Raw genomic sequence first — 6,645 nt, forward strand, 5'->3', positions numbered from 1 at the left:
GGTGTTTCTTAAGGAGCAGTAGAGGGCACATGATATGCCCTAGGATTCTCCAAATAAGTTGTTTAAAGTTTCTGTCATCTTTAAGATTTAGAATAACAGATCCCAACCTTTCCAAAAAATGACATATTAAATTTTAGAATGCATGTGCCAAGGAATCACCTTTATGACAAATAATAAAATATTTCATATGCTTAGTAGAACTTCAAATAAAATGATAAATTTAAATATTTTAATAGATAAAAACTGCTGCTCTCAACATCTCACTACACACATAGAGACACACACAGACACATATACAGCTAACTATATCATGCATATGCTGGTTGTCTAAAGTCAGATTTGGAAAGCTCATAAAAATAATAGAAAAAAGGGAAGGCAGAACAAAGGACATCTGTAAGTGAATGGGAAGGAAGATATGAAATCAGGGTAATTAAACTGTATACTTACTAAACAGAAACGAAATTAGAAATATTTTATAACTTACAATATTATAATATAATAAAATTCTACCTGATATTGCATCTCCCTTATATGAACCTTTGGGCCATCATTCAAATCATATTGTCTTTCAATTTATACCTAATTCCAACAATATTAGGAGTTTAATTTCTCAAATCATACCAAGTTGGAAGCAGCGATCACAAGTCTACAGCCACCTTATGTGGTCCTGCTGTTAACCGAAGGTTGACATTGGGAAATGCAATTAGTTCATATTAAAATGTAGTATAATTCTGATGATTTTTTAGTATATAATGTTTGAGAAGCAAAGAAAAATAAACCTCAGAACTGCTATAATTCTTTAATTGACTACTTCTAAATACATACATACTTAGAACATTCATTTGTATAATTTGCCCCAAAATTCTGGACATATGAAACAATAATGAGTTTTTTGTTGTTTCTCTGTATAGTATGGTTTAGTGTTCTAGATGTTAGATGATTGCTACTTTATACTTTCCAAATTACAAAGGTCTATTTGTAATCTATATAATATTCAAAATATTCCCTTAAAGACAAGATAGCTATCACCAATTTTTGAAGGATATTGATTCAGTCAGTAATTATTATGTTAACATTCACATTTCTCTATGGCAAATACTTCAGGATATATTTTCTGAATAGCTTACTGTTATTTTGCAGAAATAGCTCGAAAGTTTTAGTTGAATTACTACAGAAAACAGTGAAAAAATAAATTAGGAATATTATTCCTTTTAAGAAATGCACAATCATGTAATCTGAGCACCCTGGGAGACTTGAGACAGGAAGATTGCAAATTTGAGTCCAGTCCCAGCAATTTAAGGACTCAGCAAGACACTATCTCAAAAAGTAAAGAAAGGGCTGATCTCATTGCTAAAGCCCTGGGTTCAATCTCCAGTGAAACATACACACAGGAAAGAAGAAAGAAAGAAAGAAAGAAAGAAAGAAAGAAAGAAAGAAAGAAAGAAAGAAAGAAAGAAAGAAAGAAAGAAAGAAGGAAGGAAGGAAGGAAGGAAGGAAGGAAGGAAGGAAGGAAGGAAGGAGAGGGAGAGAGAGGGAGAAAGAAAGAAAGAAAGCGGGAGAGAGGGAGGGAAAGTAGGAAGGAAGGAAGGAAGGGAGGGAGAGAAAGAGACAGAAGCAGGGAAGGAAAAAAGGAAGGGAGAGAAAAGAAAGGAAAGAAAGGGAAAGCTAGAAAGAAAAAGAAATGTACAATCAATAATATTATTAATTCAGAAAAACTGTTAATGGCTAAAGAGAACATTTTTATGACTGAAAATATTTGTGCTTTGAACAGTCGTTATAGAAAATTCAGAACAAAAACTTGTTAGGAAGGATGACTGTAATCACAGCCGCCATGATGATTTATAATGATTTAAAAAAATGATCAAAACTAGATAAAGATTCCAAAGAAACAAAATAAACAGAAAAGGACACACTACTCTTTAGAAGTAGAAGATTATTTGATGAATGCTTATGTTAAACCTATTATACTCACTGTGGTCGGACCAAGACACTGCGGACCAGGGGACTGGCGGGCGGGCGGGCAGAGCGGCGCCTCTGAGGCCGGGCTAGGCCTAGCCCGGGTTGCCCGTGATGTAACTGCCCGCCTTGTCCATACCACAGCTCCCACCACAGGCAGAGCCAGAGACAGAGCCTGTAAGGCGCCGGGGGCTGGAGGGCAGCCAGCGTGCCGTCCCTGCCGTCTGGGCCCTCGGCATGCAACCCCAGCTGCAAAGGTGACACTTCTGGGCCCGAGACGCCGTCGTCGTCACCACCATGGATGAGCAGGAAGCAGTGGACTCGATCATGAAGGATCTGGTGGCTCTCCAGATGAACCGATCTCCCCGGGTGTCTGGATATGAATCCATGAAGAACAAGGACATGAGTCACCCAAATAGGCAGAAAAAACACAGCAGCAGCAGCAGCAGCTCAGCCCTGCTGAACAGCCTCACAGTTACAACAAGCTCACGTGCAGGGGCCAGTGGGGAAAAAAAAGGAGTTTTTGAGTGACGAAAGAATCGAGTTTGAGCACGACGAGGAGAGACGAATTGTAGCATTCAGCTGGCCTGTGAGATATGAAGATTTGGAGCACAAGGTGGGAACAGTATTTGGGCAACCTCTAGATCTACATTACATGAACAATGAGCTCTCCATCCTGCTGAAAAACCAAGATGACTTCGATAAAGCAACTGATACTTTGGCTAGAAGCTCAAGCATGAAAAGCCTTAGGATATTGCTGCTGTCCTGGGACAGAAACCATACCAGTTCCTCTCCTCACTATGGGGTGTCCAGGCAGGTGTAGATCAAGGCTTCCCAGTCTGTGGGGGGATATAAATACCATCTACCAGCTCCCCAAGCCCAGAAGCAAGCACCTCTCTGTCAGCTCCCAGAACTCTGGCCTAAGCTCACCTTCCCCTGGCTATGTGCCTGAGCAGCAGCATCACATTGCCCGGCAGGGATCCTACACCAGCATCAACAGTGAGGGAGAATTCATCCCAGAGACCAGCGAGCAGTGCATGCTGGATCCCTTGAGCAGTGCTGAAAATTTCTAGTCAGGAAGCTGCCAGTCCTTGGTCATTCTACCCTTCCGAAATCACCAATGTCCTGAGCCCAGAGCTTCCTAGACAATAGACAGGAATATTCTGATCGAGAAACCCAGCTCTATGACAAGGGGGTAAAAGGTGGAACCTACCCCTGGCGCTACGGAATGTCTGTGCACCATAAGGTCTACAATTATGGCAGAAGAACATTTCCCCAATACGACGTCATCAAGACAACCTGTTCACTCTGGTTCCCTCCAGCAGCGTCCTAAGCAAAAATGGCGAGAACATGGGTCTGGAAGTACAATACCTAAACCACAAGTACACACACGCAGCAGATCCTGGAGGGCATGTCTTACCTGCATGGCAATGTGATTGTTCACCCAGACATCAAGGGAGCCCATATCTGCCAAGACTCTGCTGAGAATGTGAAGTTGGGGCACTTTGGAGCCAGCAAAGCCTGCAGGCAATCTGCATGTCAGGAATAGGCATGCACTCAATCACTGGCATACCCTACTGGATGAGCCCGGAGGAACCTGGGCTGCACTGTGGTGGAGATGCTGACAGAGAAACCACCATGGGCAGAGTATGAAGCAATGGGCGCCATTTCCAAGATTGCCACCCAGCCCACCAACCCTCAGCTGCCTTCCCACAGCTCTGAACATGGCCCAGACTTCCTGAGATGCATTTTTGTGGAGGCTCATCAGAGACCTTCAGCTGAGGAGCTGCTCACACACCACTTTGCACAGCTTATGTACTGAGCTCTCAAGGCCATGCTGCTACTGGCCACCCCTGCTGCATGGGCAAGGGACTGCTGTGGGGCTCCACAAAGTCGCAGCTTCTCCCAGGCAAGGGTCTGAACCATGGAGCTGCAGTCCAGCCAGCATTTGTCTGTGCTCCTTCTGCCACTGGAGCTCAGAGCCAGATGGGATACCTGCAGCCTCAAGGACTGGGAGACATAGCCGGTCAGACCTAAGAGCTCCAGCATCCTAAGTTCATTGTGGAGAGGAAGGGCTGGAACAATGTGAGTGTACACTGTGAACCCCACCTTTGGGATGTGTCCTGACACTGCAGTCCACACTGAAGCCCAAAGGGCCTGGGGCACAAGACTGACACAAGTGTTTGAATAGTGTACAAAGACTATTGTTTTTCTAAAGACAAATATAACAATGAGTATGCTTGATTCTGAACATGTTAGACTATAATAATATTAAACAATTAGCATAAATTTAGGAAAAATGTGATGAAAACTGTTGAATACACAGAAGTAATTTAAAAGGACTATAAAAGTTTTACTAAGCCATATACTTATTTTATAAAATGTAACATATTCACCCTAACTTGTATTGGGTTATTTGTACATTTTTACTTGATGTATTTTGTTAAATCAATCTGTGAATCACAAACACACTGACTCTCATTGTTCTGTGTATTTTTATGTTGACTGATGTAGACTATCTGGTACTGTTGACTCAATGTTTGTGTCCATCTTAAAGTTCAAGTTCGTATGTTGAAGTCTAACACTCAAGTGATGCATTTGTTTGCGAGATGGTTTGGTCGGCAGGGTGGAGCTCTCATGAATGAATGTTGTGCCCTTACAAAAGAGATGCCAGAGATCTCCCTTGCTCCTCCCACCATGTGAAGACATTGAAAACATTCCTGTCAATGAATCAGGAAGTGTGCCTTCAGCAGAGCCTTGATGCTGGAAGCCAGCCTCCAGAACTGTAAGAAATAAATACTTCTTTTAAGTCACCCAGCATATGGTGTTTTTGATACAACAGCCCAGATGGACAAAGACACAAGAAAAAGACTACTAATAAAGACTAAGATGTCTTTTAATGCCCTTAATTACAAAGATCAATTATGAGCAAAATTAGTAGCAATATCAAGTAGTAATTTTCATTTTCTCTTTTGTCACAAGCAACCCATCATAAAATTCTTGGGGAAACTCTTAATTCTGCTGTAACAGTTCTAAGATGATATTAAAATACAAATAGCAATTAATCACCATGAGGATATATTGAAGGTGGAAAGCAAATGGAACATGACCCCAAGGGTGATAACAGACTTGCCTCCCATTACCTGTCCATTCCCTGCCTAGCTCTCCTAACCCTATTGTCTTAAATATGAAGTTTTGTGGCTGGGGATGTAGCTCAGCAGTAGACCACTTGCCTTGCAGTCCTAATGCCTTAGGCTCAATTCCCAGAACCACAAAAACAGAAAAACAAACAAAAAAATCTCCCCCACACCCAAGATATTTCTTCCATATCACTGCTGCTAGCTACTACTATTGTCTTTATCTAAAAAAGTATCTCCCTTCTACAATGACTACTATTTATTTCATATTTACATTCTACTTGGTGTTGGAGGGCTTCTCAGTTATTTTCACAATTTTACTAGATAGGTATTATTACTTGCACTTTATAAATGAAGGGCTATTTGCTTAATTAGCTGATATAATATAGCTATCAATTTTTAGACCTAGAGCAAAATAGTGATTGACCTGGTAAGTCATTTAGAGAATATTTCATACGTGTAAAGTATTTTGCAACTTCAAGGTTCTACCTATTAATATCATCTTACAAAATCTTCCACAAATAAATCTTTTGTAAACTTTCCATTGATTTTCATTAACATATCTACTTTCTGGAATTGAAGCTTCTTAGGAATTTTTCTGTTGCACTCATATGTTATTTACACTATTCTATCTCATAATGGTTTGTTTTTAATTTTCTGCTAATACAAAAGTGCAATAAATGCCTGTATCAGTTGGATATGGATTGGCCAGAAAAACTGAACCACTCTAGATGCATTCAACAGGAACTGCTTTAATAAAAAGAATTAGAGGATTATTTAACTCAGGGGTGGAGGAGCTGAGTAATTAAGGTCAAGGAGGTAATTTTAAGTAAATTCAAAACCATGGAAATCAAAGGAAGGCTGCCGAGAATTACCTTTCCTGTAGCATCAAAGTGGGCAGTTCTCAGGAAGACAACCAAATATCACATGACCTAGGCCACTTGCCAAAGTCCGTACACCTGACTACAGCAGCCACTCAGAGAATTTTGCCTTATTTTTTTCAGCTGCTTTGCAAACATCACATGTCTATCACCATCACAAATGTGTAATCTGCTTTCTGTGTAGTCCGGGAAGTTACTTTCCAGGTTGGGTATTCTTTCAGTATGAGGTTTTAACAGATGAGATGTGAGTGTGGAGACACGAGAACTGACCTGTCACTGTTTTCTTAAATGAAAATTTATTTCCTCATAATTCTGGAGGCCAGATGTTTGAAGCCAAGCTTGTTTCCTTCTGAAGACTGTGAAAGGGTGTTTACTATGTGCTTCTCAGTCAGCTTGTTGTGCTTTGTGATCCATCTTCGGCATTCCTTGCCTTGTGAAACACCTTCATCTTCATAAAGTGTTCTCCCTGTCAGTGTCTTCTTTTCCTGAAGACACCAATCACACTGGACACGCACTTCCCTAATGACTTCATTTTAACTTGATTACCTCTGTAAAGACCCTATCTTTGAATAAGGTCACATTTTAAGGTACTTAGGGTTAACATATGAATTTTCAAGGACATTTCCACCCATAATCATTGTCTAATATTGTATAACAAATTACCCCAAAAC

The 6,645-nt window shown here is 40.7% G+C and overlaps 1 pseudogene; it reads left to right on the forward strand.

The window, feature by feature from the left end:
- Window positions 1-1,953: 1,953 nt before the first annotated feature.
- LOC101713852 (mitogen-activated protein kinase kinase kinase 3 pseudogene) lies at window positions 1,954-3,441 on the forward strand (annotated as a pseudogene).
- Window positions 3,442-6,645: the final 3,204 nt, after the last annotated feature.

Source organism: Heterocephalus glaber, unplaced genomic scaffold, assembly GCF_053883595.1.
Source record: "Heterocephalus glaber isolate CG9 unplaced genomic scaffold, H.glaber_assembly_v1.0 deba00001586, whole genome shotgun sequence".
In the NCBI taxonomy this organism is placed as follows: Eukaryota; Metazoa; Chordata; class Mammalia; order Rodentia; family Bathyergidae; genus Heterocephalus; species Heterocephalus glaber.